At 31.2% G+C, this 17,217-nt stretch overlaps 3 protein-coding genes across 10 annotated transcripts in view; 1 reads left to right on the top strand and 2 right to left on the bottom strand.

Annotated features, from left to right (window-relative positions):
* Positions 1 to 4,974, bottom strand: part of LOC139517519 (titin homolog) — a 50,020-nt gene extending 45,046 nt beyond the window's left edge. For both annotated transcript variants that reach the window (XM_071308683.1, XM_071308685.1), the window contains exons 1-2: positions 4,922 to 4,974; positions 3,642 to 3,781 (exon numbers count right to left, since the gene is read on the bottom strand). The gene's annotated coding sequence lies outside the window, so the exon portion shown is untranslated. The remainder of the gene's footprint in view (positions 1 to 3,641; positions 3,782 to 4,921) is intronic.
* LOC139517536 (arylacetamide deacetylase-like) overlaps positions 1 to 17,217 on the bottom strand; it is a 572,982-nt gene that overhangs the window by 405,484 nt on the left and 150,281 nt on the right. The gene's annotated exons all lie outside the window — the stretch shown is intronic.
* Positions 6,693 to 17,217, top strand: part of LOC139517518 (GTPase-activating protein skywalker-like) — a 34,119-nt gene continuing 23,594 nt past the window's right edge. For 3 of the 7 annotated variants that reach the window (XM_071308678.1, XM_071308679.1, XM_071308676.1), the window contains exon 1: positions 6,821 to 6,939. The gene's annotated coding sequence lies outside the window, so the exon portion shown is untranslated. Of the gene's footprint in view, positions 6,940 to 10,711; positions 10,837 to 15,996; positions 16,110 to 17,217 lie in introns of those variants that run through there. The other 4 variants (XM_071308681.1, XM_071308677.1, XM_071308680.1 and 1 more) reach the window with 3 other exon arrangements.

Raw genomic sequence — 17,217 nt, 5'->3', positions numbered from 1 at the left:
TAAGAAAATAAAACGAAAAAGGGGGTCACCGAACTTGTTTTTTTGCTACATGTAAAAATAAAAAAATTTCCTATTAGTCCAGTATATTTTTTTTACTGTAAGAGTTATCTTCCCTTAAATGGCTCATTTGAAAAAATGATTCTAAAAACAAAAGAAAATGATATTTGTTCAAATATTTTGGTTAATACAATAAATCACCAAGTTTTCCTTGTATGAACAAACAGTTTAACCATAAAATTGTAAATCTGTCTCAAAAATTGCAGATTAAGGGAAAAAATAACTAGACCAATTTTGTACTGTGATTGTACAATCCCAGATGGCGGTATACCATGTATCTACCTTAATATCACTAGAGACCAAATGACATTGAAGTTAACAACTATATGTCATCGCACGGCTTAATTTCAACAGTGAGCGAAAGCCATAACGCATAATATACAACGAAAGAACCAGAAATTACAAATATAAAACCGTTCAAACGAAAAACAAATATGATATATAACAACAAACGACACACAATGAATTACAGGCTCCTGACTAGACAGACATACACAGAAAGCGGCGGTGTTATACAATTTTCCTGGTGCCGACCCCCACCAACCCCATACCGGGAACAACGGTATTACAGTACATGATAAGAACAAACTGAATAAAAATCTTTGACAAAACACATATATTTGTATCTTCAATAGAATTTTGCCGGGTATTGGCTGAGAATTGCCTTCTCATTAATATTTTAAGTTAAAACTACTGAAATTTGACAATAATCTATCAAAATAACGGTTTTTTAAATAATCTTTTTGGCATTTTAAATTTTGTTTGACATATTCTTAGTCTAGTGGTACGTAGCATGGAACGGAACAGATATAATCTATGATTCGGAAATTGGTAACTGTTTATTTTTTTATCGTGTAACATTAACGATTGTTTTTCTTTATTGTTCTGGCTTCATCAAATCAAAATGTCTACCTATAACACATGTCACAAAGATCCGCTTAGAAGAACAAAAGTTCTTAGTTTTCTTATTCTATCATGTGAACATGGATAGTGAAAACTTTACATCTCGCTAACGCTCAGTACAACGAAGAGGTGTCTCATTGGCAATCGTGCCGCTTATTCAGTCGGTAAAGCTAGGTTCACACTGCCGATCAGATCAACTCGATGATCCCGATGGTCCAAATTTCCACGACCAAGCTCAACCAAAGTCTTGATCGGGCCAGTTTACGACTTCTACCCGACCGCCATCCGACTGTACACGACCATAACTCAACCATTCACGACTCTTTAAAGACTCCATTACGAATCCATCCCGACAACAAAATGAATACTAATCGATAATTCCAATCAATTCACGATCCTTATACGATCTTTACTCGACTAGCTAGACCAAATCAACTATTCACGATCTCAGCCTGAACTCGAACAGACCAGATCGACCTGATCGGAAGGGATAATCGGAAATTGCACATTTTTTGTATAAAAACGTTCGAATTTTTTATTCCCTGCCGCTTCGTAGTGGGCATTAAGTGTTACCCTTGTCCGTCCGTACGCACGTACGGAACCAAATGCTTATAAAAACGTCCTCATAGTGGACACTGATATGTTTTATTGCTCTGTTTTGGAAATGACTCCACAAATGAGATTTTTAAATGGATTAATACTTATGTTAGATAGCAATTTACATAAACTTTACCATCCCCATTTCCTTGCTTTCTTACAACTAAAAGCGTACTGTTTGTCAAATATATGTGCATAAGTATGTAATCAGTATTTTTCATAGAATAGATATCCAGTCGTTGAATGGTTAAAGATATTTAATTTCTTTTTTGCTGTATGGCAACAACCTGTATGTATTTGCCAAAAAAAATATTGCAAAAAGAGGGCAAAGAAAGATGTCACATATTTCCCCAAAATTTGACTCAAAGTAGAATTTCAATCCCCTGGAGTGATACTTTTTCTAAAACAGTTTACAACTTTACATATATATCTATCAAGAGATCAAGAGTGCATTTCTTTCTAACCAAAGTTTGGTAAACGTGGTGTACAGTTTGTTATAGTTTGTTAAACGTACTAGTAACAGAAGTTAGAAATGCATCGTTTGCTTAGAGGGGGATTCAAATTTTGAGTAATTTTAGACAATGTTTTGAGTTATGACAAGCAAGAACACGTTTAGATAATTGATTTAATGTTAAAGTTAGAAAGAAATGCATCGTTTGAACTAACAAACGACGAACGACAAAACTGTACACGCATTTGCAGCGAGTGTATAGTTTGTCAAAGTTTATGCAAACTTGCAAAAGTAAGTTAGAAACAATTGATCAAAACTTGTACTCACTGAACAATTTGTATCGTTAAAGTTAGAAAGAATTCGTACCAAATAAAAATTGTTTGTCTTTCGCTTCATTTTTGTGTGAAATTACGTCAAAAAGTTCAATGAAAAACAAATTGACTGTAAGGTGACCTATAGTGGTATTGATAATTTCTGTGTCATTTGGTGTTCTGTGAAGAGCTGTCTCATTGACAATTGTACCACATCTTCTTTTTTTTATACTTCAAACATTTCTGGACAAAAGGAAAATACGGACAGACAAAACAGAAAAATAACCCATAAAACAGGTAAAATATAATCTTGATGTTCTTACCCCATGACGGCTGACAAATTGGACCTCGTTATTTTAGTATTATAGATACTTATGCATCTACGTTAGGAGTTTAAGGTAGTTAACAAATGGAAGTTTTTAACGACCTTGACTGATACAGCCCTTGCACGGTCGGATTAAGGAAGATCGGGGGGTATGCCGTCATCTTGAATTGTACAATCACAGTAAATAATCGGTCTAGTTCTTTGCACAGATCTGTAAATTTGCTGACAGATTTGCAATTTATTGGTTACACTGTTTATTTATATTTATAATGAAAACTTATTTATTCAGTGCATTATCGAAAATATTTTAAAAAATACCAAATATTTGTGCTTTCATAATATTTTTTTTTAAATAAGCCATTTGAGGGGAGTTAATTCTTTTAGTAAAAAAGTTATACTTGACAAATAGGAAAGTTTTCATTTTTTACTTGAAGCAAGAAAACAAGTTCAGTGACCATTTTTTATTTTTATTTTCTTTAAATATATTATAAAATTTATCTTCTCTTATTTAATTTCAAAATTTTCTTATAGATTTCTTATTATGCACAAAAAAATGTTTTTTTCATGAACAATCTTAGCAAATTTTGCCAATTTTTAAAGGCTCGTACCTTGAAAAATAGCGCGGTGACCCATACTTTTTATCATTTAAAAAAAATGATATTGGCAAAGTAAAAGAAAATTCTGTCATTTTTGTCTATTGCCCTGAAATACCTTAATTCAATAATATTAAATAAAATAAAAACCAGATTTTCTTTTTCAATTTTCAGTTAAAATAAAAGAAATGTTTAAGATGTATGCAATAGCTTACAAAAAATGTTAAGTGTAATAGTTAGGATTGGAGTAGAATCGTGGTGAATCAGTTAAGTAGTAGAATACGTTTATCATGTCAAGTTTTACATTTGAAAGTCCTACTAGGAACGTTGTTCTTTTTAGGACGACGAAAGGGGCTAAGTATATATATAGTAATAATATGTATGCTATCTCTCAAATAAAATACCTTATTTAATGTGCTATTCTGTGTAACTGTTTATGTCAGTTTAAGGTTGGCAGTACTACACGTTCTGGATAGATACATTTCTCTAGATAATCTATTCCTAAGAGCTCTGTAATAATGTAATCATTTATGGACAGGATTTCCTAAAATAAAAAAAAGAGGATAACGAAAATCATATGTGTTGCAGGTCAAGACAGTATAAGGATGAATACAAGAACATTTTGAGTTTACGCCAATGAGACGGTACCTAACAGTATACAAATAACAATAAAATTAATGGGTCAACATATGATCTTTAATAAAATGTCAAGCTCTTGATCACCCTGATTCTAAGAACAGCTTTCCGTTGCTGAATCTACATCCAACTATTGAACTAAAAAATGTAAGGGTTCCGCAGAACCCAGTGTCTCGCCTACTTTATGAAGCTAAGAAATGTTTTAGGAACTTTAAGTGCAGGATGTATGTTATGTTTACGGGAAGAAAACTACGCACATAATTAAGTAAAATACGGATAAACAGGATTTTTTTTTTACAAAATTTATCTCTGGATACTATCTTCTGATCATAAACAAGCTTCTGTTCAAGTTTAGTAGAAAACCAGGATAGTTTAAGAAAGTTGTTAAAATTTCAAAAACTTTAACCACAGAGTGAATGTAATGTTAACTGTTAGAAAAATTAAGTCCATTTATAAGAAAAATACGGAGAAATAGGATTTTTTTTACAAAATTTATTTCTGGATACTATCTTATGATCCTAAACAAGATTCTGTCCAAGTTTGGTAGAAATGAAGGATAGTTTAAGAAAGTTATTAAAGTTTCAAAAAGTTTAACCACAGAGTGAATAATTGTGGATGCCGCCGCCGCCGACTACACCGACCACGGAATATTTGTAGGATCGATATGTCTCGCTTTTTCGACTAAAGTCAAAGGCTCGACTCATTTAATACAGAATCATGGATCGTTTGGAGGTTTGTTTATATCCATTTTCTATCATTCAATATGGATTCAAAATTAAATTGGTGGACCAATATGGTAAATAAGGATACATCTATACAAAATGCATCCCGAGAATGGAAACTTTTGTTTGTAATATAACTAAACGTAGAAAAAAACGGTCATGTTATATCATCACCTAACATTTATCTAAACACCCTTCTTTTCGATTCTTTGGGTTACGGTGATGTGGATCATTTCTATTATGAAGGTGTGCATATTCTAATGAAATATATGTAGAGATGAATAATGCAGCTTGTAAATTGTTATGAAATCAAATGTCATACGTACCAGTCCAACATTCTTGGGTTTTCTTGAATGAATGTGTTGTTACCACTTCTAACGTCAAGGTAGTCGGCGACGTCATAGTAGGACGTCGATAGCTACTTAAACGTAATGCAGATCTGTTTTTTTTTTCTTTTTTCTTGTGTTCTTGGAGAAAGGATATGACATATCCAGCAATAAAGGGTCCAAAAATGAAAATGTAAAACAATTCAAACGAGAAAGCTAACAGCCTGGTTATTTGTACGAGACAATAAAGAAAACACAAATTTAATAATAAGCAACAAATGACAAACACTGAATTACATAATCCTGAATTAGGACAGGCAAATACAGAATGTGTGTGTGTGTGGGGTGGGTGGAGGGGGTAAATTAGATTGAAGGCGCGTCAACCCCCTCCCCAAAACCTCTTGGACAACGGTCATGGTAACAGAACAAAATACCGGCAAAAAAGAAGACGTTATAAACATCAGTTGGATGTTGATTTTGATACACGTCTACTGGTCTGATTTTGTTGAATGTAAACTTTAAATCTATCAACTTGTTTTTTTTCCTCAGGTATGTTTCTTATTTGAGTATAATCGCTTACTTGTTTGAATATTGAAAACAATCAGAAATTCTTCTCTTTTCCATTCCTTTCTTAAAGTGCATAACGACTCTAGTACTTCCATGGTCTTTTGTTCTATTTCTGTGTTTGACTTTAAGATTTTATTTTTAGGGTCTTTAGGTCTTATGGTCTGTCTTTAGAGTACGAAGCGTGATTTTTAATATTTGTTTTTCTTTTTTTCCCCATCCAATCTTCAAAACTTATATATATATATATATATATATATATATATATATATATATATATATATATATATATATATATACGAGTCTAACTTGAAAACTACGTTCAAACCTATGATTGCGTTGGATAAAAACCCGGCAATTTTTATACGTGTGCATGTTAAACAAATTTCGTTGTAGAAGGGTCTAAATACAGCACAAACAACATTTTCCAAAAGACCAAAAAAGTGAAAAAGTATATTTAAACAAACGCATTTACTAACAGGTCGAACAACTGATGTTCTTAAACCCTGCTTATATATATATATATATACATCTTCATGCCTTATATATCATGTACTGTAGTACGCCGCTAGATTAAAACTGACGTGGAAAGGTAACACATGGCCAGCGAAAGCTCTTTTTATGAGAGCCCAGGTGGTCGTGTGGTCTAGCGGGACAGCTGCAGTGCAGGCGATTTGGTGTCACGATATCACAGTAGCATGGGTTCGAATCCCGGCGAGGGAAGAACCAAAAATTTGCGAAAGCAAATTTACAGATCTAACATTGTTGGGTTGATGTTTAGACGAGTTGTATATATATATATATATATGATCAGGTATTTACATAAAAATGTTATAAATCTTTTGTTGTCATTTGACATTATCAAAATGAATAAACTTTCTCAATTTAGTATTCTTAAAATTTGATACTTAATAAATAGACCATCTAGAAAAACTTTTATTGATGCTGCATGTAGAAGACAATCAATATTTACTGAAGCTCGTCCTCAATCACATCCAAATGCAATAATTACAAATTCGTTCACATCTTGGAGTAAATTCCAATTTACCTGAAGAGTTGAACCTGCGTTCATAACAGACAGTTTCAAATCTTAATTTATGATTACTCAATCTTAATTTTGTGAGAATTGTATAATCAGTATGTGTAAAGGAGAATTTGAACCTAAAATTATCATTAGAATGATAGAGTTATCTTTCTTTGTCCGGATATGGATGTCACTTGTATTGTAATTCAGCACATCCCCTTCTTCTGACATCTTGATTTGTAAATACAACAATACCTCTGTTTCTATATCTGCATAAGATTATTTTATTTTCCTTATATGGGAAAATATTATAAAGCTGTCAATATAAAATGGGTCCATTGTTCAAAAATAAGTGTTCGAAATCTTTTCCTTATTCAAATTTGATATTTCCGGTTTGGGAAACTGGAAAAATAAACAGTGAACTTTGCAGGTTTGTAAATGTAAATTGGAGATAGATAGAGAACATATAATTATTTTTTTCAAACAACGACAAAGAAATTAAACGTTGAAGGGCATTTAACCGAATGAAAACGCAACAATATATATGATGAGACCGGTGCTACCTTCATGTTTCTAAAAATTATAATGATCCCCCTATGTAAATCATTTCTTGGTACATGTAACAAGTGGATGATTGTTTACATGTTTTATTAACTTGAATTGAATTGACAGCTGTAGGGTTAAAAGACTGGTCAGGTTCTCACATCTCCCTCTAATCCAATGTCTAAGGATTTTCCTATCCCAGGTACCTTTGATAACTGTTTACACCACTGGGTCGATGACACTGCTGGTGTACGTTTCAGGGGCGGATGCAGGAATTTTCGAAAGGGGGGGTGCTAACCCAGGGCAAAGGGTGGGGTGCAGGGGGTGCAAAACATATGTCCCGATACAAATGCATTGATCGGCAAAAATAAAGGGGGGGTGCGCACCCCCGGAACCCCCCCTGGATCCGCCACTGCGTTTCGTCCCCCAAGGGTATCACCAACCCAGTAGTCAGCACTTTGGTGTTGACATGAATATCAATTATATGGTCATTTTTATAAATTTCCTTGACAAAACTACATTTTTCGAAAATCTAAGGATTTTCTTATCCCAGGTATAGATTACATTTTGTACATTAGCCGTATAATTTTTTGGCACAACTTTTGGAATTTTTTGTCCTGATTGCTCTTCAACTTTGTACTTGTTTGGCTTCACAACTATTTTGATCTGAGCATCACTGAAGAGTCTTGTAGACAAAGCGCGCGTCTGGCATATTAAATTATAATCCTGGTACCTTTGATAACTATCTACTGTCCTGTGGGTGTAGCATTATTCTGTTATTATCCCTAGGGAAATCCATAATTTAATTTTGTAATAGATTATTATAAGTTTTGGGTCAACAATGTTCAAGTGTCGTTAATTTGAAAATATTGATAGTGAAGCCACAATGCAAAAATGTAAGTTGTATATGACATTGGTACATTTAGTTGAAGTTTTTCAAATTTGGGTCAGGTGACGCAGAATGCACCTTATTGCTTTTTTGGACATCTGTCCTGGTTGACCCTAGAATCTGCATGCCTGCTTGAACTATTGATATCATACAACAATCACTTTTCCATTGTTGTGTTAGATACATGTATTTTGTATTACAATGTATGACATCAAAATTTTACAGTGATGTCCAGCAATGGCAGACAAATAGTGATAAATTGTTTAAAAAAAAGATATATTGATCATACATTATGTAATAAAATTGTGTTTTTTACAGGTGGTTTTACAGGCTATAATGCCCTGCTCTTTTATCTTGTTTTTTTATTGCGCTATGCCAACTACTTGGTTTGTAAAGCAGTCAGAGCTCAGACATAAACAAGTCAATTTTTGTTTTTGACTTAAAGAAGTCGAAACATGTATTTATTTTAAAAATGTTGTTTCAATTTTAGACTTATCCATATCTACAAATGTAAGTCAGAAAATGACAGACTTGTTTAGGTCTATTTGTGTTGATGAAAAAACTTAATTTTATTTGATGGCCAAAGTACACCACCTATGACAGCAAAAACCTGTCTGAGAGTTCACCAGGAATTGAGCTACATGTATCTATATTTAATTATCTAATTGAACATCCTTACTAAATACAGATGTTTTACCTCATTAAGTGTGGTTCCATGTGGTTTCATTGTAATGTTAATTAACATTGTCTCCGATTTTTTAGACTCTCATTCATATTTTTTTTCAGAAGACAAAGCAAATGTCTTTCAATGTTGTCATTATTTGATTTAGATGCATGACCTTTTTATAAACATGCATGGGTCTTGAAGTTAACCAATTTTGATAACTTATCGACTTGTAGGAGTCGATATTTGCAACTTTTTGATTCTGATCAATTATTTCTTGCTTAACAAGATTTGACTTATTCAAGTCATATTTTGTCTTGCATTAAAGGGAGACAAATCCTAAAACTTACAAATTTTGTGTCAAAAGCAGATTCAGACTTATTTATGTCTGGGCTCTGACTGTATAGGGTTATTGCCCCTACATGTATATATCTTTTTTCAATTTTAAGTACTTGTTGACTGCTATGCTGAAAAATATAGTAGCTAGGTTTAAATTGATAATGCTAAAATGACCAGCACAAGAACATCTACAGACCCCGAAATTCAGAAGAAAAAATCATATGTGTAATTGCCTCTGATATACATGTACATGTAAACATTTTTTTAATTTTTGCTTATTATTTTTGTGTCTGATAATTTATTAATTTTTTTGCATCTAATTTCTGTTCATTATGAAGAGCAATAATGTATATATATATACATGTGAGAGCTACATTATAAATGATCAGTATGATAAAATCTCTCTACTCTGATATTTTTGAAAACCCTTACTGAGTTTACTGATTTTTGCAGTTTTAGGTGTTAAAAAATATTAGAGTAGGCCTATGCTGAACATGTAAATTACGCAAATGATCACCAATTCAAAGAATAATTATATATACATGTATATATAGTATGTGCATAAATGAATACTGATTAGCTAACTAGTGATTTTCTTCAATAGGTGAGCGATACAGGTTCAGGAGTACCTCTTGTTACATTAAATATAATGTACACATATGTAATAATAATGACATATTTTGACTTAATATTTTTTGTAGTGCTAGTATATACATCATATATGTTCATTGTATCTATTTTAAGGTGTTAAATTGTCTTAATAGTTTAAGGATCACCCAGTCCATTGAGTTTCCCAGAGAACATGTCTGTTTGAGCTTCGAAATATTTGGCCATGACCTATCTTGTCATAGCAACTACTCAAAGATTGTTTCACCATTTCTATACGAAATAATAAAAAATGTTATATAGTTATACAGATAATTAGATCCTGATACATGTATACCTATGTACATTTTGTACATGTAAGACTAAAGTTGGATGTACATGTACATGCCAGGGGTCGAATTTAAGCTTTTTTGTGTACTGGCCAGCCGGACCAGTGGACTGAAAATCAACTGGTCCCGCTCCAAATCTACTGGTCCTGCAACAATGACATGCAAAATTGAGTGCTGGTATCTATGATGAGTTTATTTATTGACAACTTTATCAACTGAAATACATAGTTTCCCCCGTAATTGATGTCGCAGGTAAATTCTTTTGTAAACAAACCGAGATTGCGAAGCAATCAGAGATTTAACGGCAAATTTCTACTGGTCCGCCGGACCACCAGCTGACACAATCTACTGGTCAGACGCAAATTTTACTGGTCTCGGACCACCGGACCAGCGCTAATTTCGACCCCTGCATGCATTTGATACAACATCAAATAAAACGCTTGAAAAAAGTTTCCATTCTCAATTTTATTATTAATTCTGGTCTTTCAATTAGTCACTATTTTACTCCAAAGGAAATCCAGGATGTAAGAGTACAAGTTCAGCTTAGTCATGTTAGTGGACAGTTATGCAAGGTTAGCAATTCTGACTCCCTGGAACCTCTTCTTTATATGATGCAGAGCTCTTTTTACATGCTTATATGTAATTGATTTTTATAGAAATGCCTAAATCGATAAAAAAAAAATGAAAATAATGCAGGTCTGAGGTAAAATTACATGCACATATAGTAACATGTGCAGTTTTGTACATATCATTGTGAATATATGCAAATACATTGATCTTTTTTGGTATTCAATTTATGCTGCAGTATCATACATTACATTTGGTTTTCTCATGTATTGATTTGTTGAATCAGCTGAGGGGATCAATCTTAGAGAAAACAAGAATTTCTACCGATATTATATAGGCTCCAATCAATGTAATGATCATCATTATAATTGGATTTCATCTTGGTGACAGGTAGTGTTGGAATTTGATTTTTATAGCTTTTTTATTTAATTTGTTAACGTTGGCTATTTTGAATTTGTTAAATTCACAGACATGACAGATGTTGTAGTAAATGATCCCATACATGTAATTGATCTGGAAATTTATATTCATCTACCGGTAAATACCATGTATCAATACTGTAAAACTGAAATAAATACCAGAAAGTAATTCATTGATCTAGTAAATTCATCTGTTTCCCTTCAATAAAGGGAAAATGAGAATGCTCATTCCGGTACTGTCATATTGCATGATATTCAAATCTAACGTATAAACCATAAAATAGTTAATTATATTTGAATTTATACATCTAATTCAATGATTATGACTGCATAGCAAGTAACTTAGTTCTACTGTACTGGTCTGTATATACATGGCTTTAAGATGACCCTTACCTACATACATGTATATATAGAGATATATATAGTTATATAAAATTGAGAATGGAAATGGGAAATGTGTCAAGGAGACAGCAACTGGACCAAAGAGCGGAAATTGTTAATTTTTCTGTTCATAAGTACTGATGGATAACTATGTATACTAATGGATAACTTTTTTACTGTATTATATTTGTAGATTATGAAATGTCAACCTGGTAACATTGAATCAAAGGCAACATTGGAAGAGGTCTCTCTCTCTCTCTCTTTAGTCAGGATTTAATGATTTTCAGTGAACATTTCTTTGCTAGCCTTTGAAACATGTCCGTGTCACTCAAAATTGTGTTTCTAAAAATCCCATTTCTTTTATCACTCCCCGGAAACATGTATGATTTTTTTTGTTCTAATATTCCAAAATATTAACCTTGCCAAAACAAGTATACTTTTACCACGAAATTAAGTAAGTTTTATTTATACTGCAACATATGAACATTAAAGTCATGACATTTACCTTTATACAGATCTGCATTTTTACATCCTATCCTTCGTTTTGTAACTTGGGAAACCTGTCTGACAATGGATATTTCAGCCTTGTACATGTATTTATGGAACACTTATAAGTTGCTTCAATATATTAAGCAGATCTATTTTGTGAATGAATGAAAACACCTAAAATCTTATTTAAGGCCATTAAGACGCACAAATCATATCATGAATAAGATACTTGTCATGGTCAGCAGTGGCTTCTGTAGGAAGGGATCAAAGTGGTAATTCTGTTAGACATGAGATGAATACCTAGAAATTGCTATGTCAGTCTGCACTGATAGCCAGTAGTTCAATGCCCCAGACAAGAAAATATTGATTTGGACTAGTGAAAAATTTCAAAATTTGACATGGTCATATATCATGTATATGTACAAGATGTGATATCAAGTTTCCAGACTAGTAAATCTAGATGAAAAAATAAAATGCATTGAAGGTCTTTTTTAAGGATTTGAGGAATACCTCAATTTATTCAGTTAATGAAATCAGATCTCAAGGAAATTAAGTTGTCTGGAAATATCTTCAAAATTATTGTACATGTAATAAACTTTCATAGAGATGTATGCCCATTGAGATTTATAAAAAAGGAAGCAATTGGGCATGAATGAAAGAACATGTTTAAGCTTTTTAAAAACTGTTAGGCATACATATACAGTGACATGGATTGGACATGTTTAGAGAAACTTAACACTTTTGATGGGGAGGACACATTTCTGAGTGTAATATTTATATAAGGACACATTTCTGAGTGTAATATTTATATAAGGACACATTTCTGAGTGTAATATTTATATAAGGACACATTTCTGAGTGTAATATTTATATAAGTAGGACACATTTCTTAATGTAATATTTATATAAGTAGGACACATTTCTGAGTGTAATATTTATATAAGTAGGACACATTTCTGAGTGTATTATTTATATAAGTAGGACACATTTGTGAGTGTAAAATTTATATAAGTAAGACAAATTTCTGAGTGTAATATTTATATAAGTAGGATGATATACATGTATACTTGAGAGTTGAGACAGTTATAAGTGGTGCACACATATTGATAGTGATGTCATAATAAACATGTCAAACTAACTTATTATCTATAACAGCAAAAATTATCAGCAGTTCAAGACCTACATAAGTCCAATGTGAAGGAATATATAGCATATAATTGGCCTTATAGGAGTTATTGCTGCAATGATAAACAGTTCAAACTTATGAACCTTGACATTCAACAAATTGTTTTGTATCTAAGAAATCAATGAAAAATTACATGACAATAAAACAATTAATGGCCGTTGACAGATAAATGACATTCAATTCATAATGAGTTTAGTGTCATTTCATATTATGTTTTTTTTCGTTATTTTATTAAAAATTCAGAAAAGATATTTTAGAGCATTAAAAAATTTAAACATGTTAAAGGTCACTAATAATCATATCAGACTTTAATCATCTTTGAATATATGACTTAAAGGGATAAGAAAGTATGTATAAGGTCAGATTAAGTTCAAACCTTTTAAGATATTTTAATCAGAGAGGATATGTACAGGTAAAGGATATATGTTTTCCATGTTTTTCCAATTTTATTATTCTTATCTTTTGCACATACCTAAATATTTATTATGAAATATATTTTTAATACATTATGTAGCAGAAATCAAAAAGATAATGAGACATTATTAATACACATATACATGTAATGATCCATTTCTTGGTATGGTCTGTTGTATTGTCCAATGTTTTGGTTATTTCAGCTGTTATTCTTTTAATTATATATATTTATGAATTATTAGAAATTAACAAATATATGTTATACATTCTGATTTGAATTGTATTTTCACCTACAAATATATATTTATTAATTTTTATCTTAAATAATTTCTTCCCTTTTGGTTATATTTAGTGTTGTTTTTGAGAAATTAAAATCAATATTATAATGATCAAAACTGGAAATAAAATAAACAACTTTCACAATAAAAATAACAATCAGAGGCAGAATTGTATTAAAATGCATTATCAAACATATGCTGTAACTCTTACATGAAGCTTTTTATGGAGACAGTTGAATGAGCGGTAAATGGACAGAAAGTCACAGGACAAAAAGTCACAGGACATAAAGTCACAAATTTGATAGGACAAAAAGTCACAAATAATTTTTTGACAATTGTTGGAATATATAAGAGAAATATCTTGAAATATTTACTTTTTAATACATATATTCATATTAAAGTTAATGGAATTTATCATTTTACTTGAAAAATGAAGATTTATTTATTTTAATCATGCAAAGGACATATTTCTTGGCACCATGAAGCCATTTGAGTGCCAATCTACTTTGACATTTTTTTTTCTTAACAATTATTTGATCATCTTTGATATTTTTTTGATAAATTTTGCTTACAAAGTTGGTTAATATACAATACATTAAGAAAAATACAAAAATATTTTTGTAAAAATAAGCATTTTTTATTCAAAGAAAATAATCAGAAAAAATGAATTGTGACTTTTTGTCCTGTGACTTTTTGTCCGTGACTTTTTGTCTGTGACTTTTTGTCCTGTGACTTTCTGTCCTATATTCGAATGAGCATACAAAAAATAAATGCAGGATTGTCAATTTAGAACAATAACAGTTAACTCCCTTTGCATATAATTTGTTGTTGTTACAATATATACAAAGGGTTACAGTTATTTAATTACAATTACATCATCTTAAGTATAATCCTGTTTTATATATATTAAAACCTAGATTACTGCTTAATATTATCAGGTCATTATCTTCATAATACCTGTGTCTAGTAGTAGATCCACTAACATGATAGGCCAATTTTCATTCATATTTCAAAAATTAATGTTAGTACCGGTAATTATATAACAGAAGAAAATATTATTTCCAAATGTTTGCTTTTGACTGTATTGTATTGTAATTTTGATCTAAAAAATAATAATTTTACAGTACCAAATCTTTGTCTATTTTTTTTATTACCCTGCCATATCAGAGGGAGCCTTTAGTGTTACTTTTAATTGTATCTACATCTATCTGTATGTCAGTCTGTATGTCTGTACATTCAAAATTACACTTTAATTAGTTTCTGTTATTTAACTTTAGTTTTTGTCAAACCTAATGTTATGAAACTTTTACATAATGCTTACAACCACAAAACACAAGTTTGAAATTGGGTGGTGTCACTTTCACCTTTCTTGAGCATGTTGAGTTATGCTCCTTTACAAATGAAAAAATGCTGAATTTTTTGTTTCCATTCTGTAACTTAAGTTTGTCTCAACCAAATGTTATGAATCTTTATACAAAATGCTTATTACCGAATAAAACACAGATCAAGTTTGAATTTTGTTGAGGTAACTTTTACTGTTCATCACAAATGGAAAAATTGCTGAATTTTTCGTTACGTTCTCTCACTTGAGTTTGCCTGAACAAAATGTTATGAAACTTATAAACAATGCTTATTAGCACAAATTTCAGTAAAATTCAAATTTTCGTGGAGTCACTTTTAATGTTCTAGATCTAGAGTAATGCCCTTTACAAATGGACAAATTGCTGTATTTTTCATTTCCATTCTCTAACTTTAGACAAATTAGTTTGCCTAAAACAAATGTTATAAAACTTATACACAATGCTTGTAACCACATTAAAACAGATTAAGTTTGAATTTAATAACTAGCGTCACTTTGTTCTTGAGTTATGTCCCTTTGTATCGTTATATGCAAGTGGGGGCATCATCATAATTTAGTTTTGAAAAAGTGTCACCTTGTGGACACAAATCGTCTGAAAATGTGGAAAAGATCCATTTTTTTGTGATGAAAACTATTTAAAAAAATGTTTGACTCAGTTATCTTTTCATTTAAAATTAATAAAACAATTTATTCTAGTTTTCATCTTGTGATATCGTAGTATGTGACGTAAAGTAGTGTACATGTATTTTAAAGCATAAAACGGGAAATGTGCCAGACAAGTTTATATGATTGTAAAAATCACAAATTAAGGAGATCTATATTTGTCTTACATTTGTACATGTGAAAAAAAAAAAAAAAAAACACCTTGAAAGCCAATACTGTATGAAAATATTAAATGCCACTAGGAAAATTGGGTTAAGGTTCTGAAGGAATACAAATTAACTATGAAGGTGATATTAATTTCGATAGTTTATGTTAAATACCAATCCTTTTATAGGTGATGTAATGATTTGCATATACATTGTCTGACAAATATAGATGAATTTAATTAGGTGTAAACATTTGTACTTGTAATGTAACACAGTACATGATTTTATACATTTCCTGAAATCAGTGGATGGTGGAAGCCTTCAAGGGTAAATTGTTATGTGATCATTTTTTTAAATTATGTCAGCTTTTGCTATAAGTATAAATGCATACATGTGTACATGTTGCAACGTTTTTCTTTAATTTGATAAACCTATTTTGTGATGAATATATTGACCAACATTTATGACATTCAGTCGCAAGAGAGGTTAAACTCATCGATCCTTTAGTTTAGTATAAAATAAACTTATTCTTAAAGGTAACCAGTTCAACACTGTTATAATTAGATCTGTGATTATAATTAGATCTTTAAATATTGTTTTATAGGTACAAATATTGATTTTGATATCAATAAATTAAAACAAAAAAACTATTCTTGTTTTACACATTGTGTACATTCATGATCACTGTTTTACAATCTATAAATATCTTTATATTTTGGCATTGAACGAGGTCATGTTTTGCTCTGACTGTTTATGACGTCTTTAACTGAATCCATTGTAAGTTGGATGATTAGTCTTTTTATAGTCTATATGATATTAAATATGAATTTGTTATAAGTTCTATTGGCTTTGAACTATACCGGTAGCTAGAAATGAGTAACTGCAAGTACTCAAAGATCTATACTTTGTGTCTTTTGTGTTTTTGTTAGTTTAATTTTTTGCTTTGTATCAATCTGATAAAGCACTGTTCAACTGACTTTATAGTTTGTTCTTTTTTATGCCCAACCTAGGTGCATTAAGTTTTTATGTCCTTGGATCCGTTCCTTGGTTGATGCGTTTGTTCGTCTGTTTTTCCGTTTGTCTGTCCCTCTTCAGGTTAAAGTTTTTGGTCAATTAGTTTTTGCTGAAGTTGATATAAATCAACTTGAAACTTAGTACCTTATGATAATCAGATATGATCTTTTTAATTATAGTGCCGCTTTTTGGTCTGTGGGTCTGTTCATTTTTGTCATTCGTCTATTTATCTGTCCCGCTTAAGGTTTAAAGTTTTGGTCAAGTTATTTTTTATGAAGTCGGAAGTCCAATCAACTTGAAACTTAGTGCACATGTTCCATATGATATGATCTTGCAAAATTAGATTTTTTTTTACCCTAATTTCATGGTCCACACAACATAGAAAATGATAGTGCAAGTGAGGCTGTCATCCGTGCACTAT

Source organism: Mytilus edulis, chromosome 3 (assembly GCF_963676685.1).
Source record: "Mytilus edulis chromosome 3, xbMytEdul2.2, whole genome shotgun sequence".
In the NCBI taxonomy this organism is placed as follows: domain Eukaryota; kingdom Metazoa; phylum Mollusca; class Bivalvia; order Mytilida; family Mytilidae; genus Mytilus; species Mytilus edulis.
Note: the sequence above shows the minus strand (reverse complement) of the source record. Positions and strands in the feature narration are given on the sequence as shown.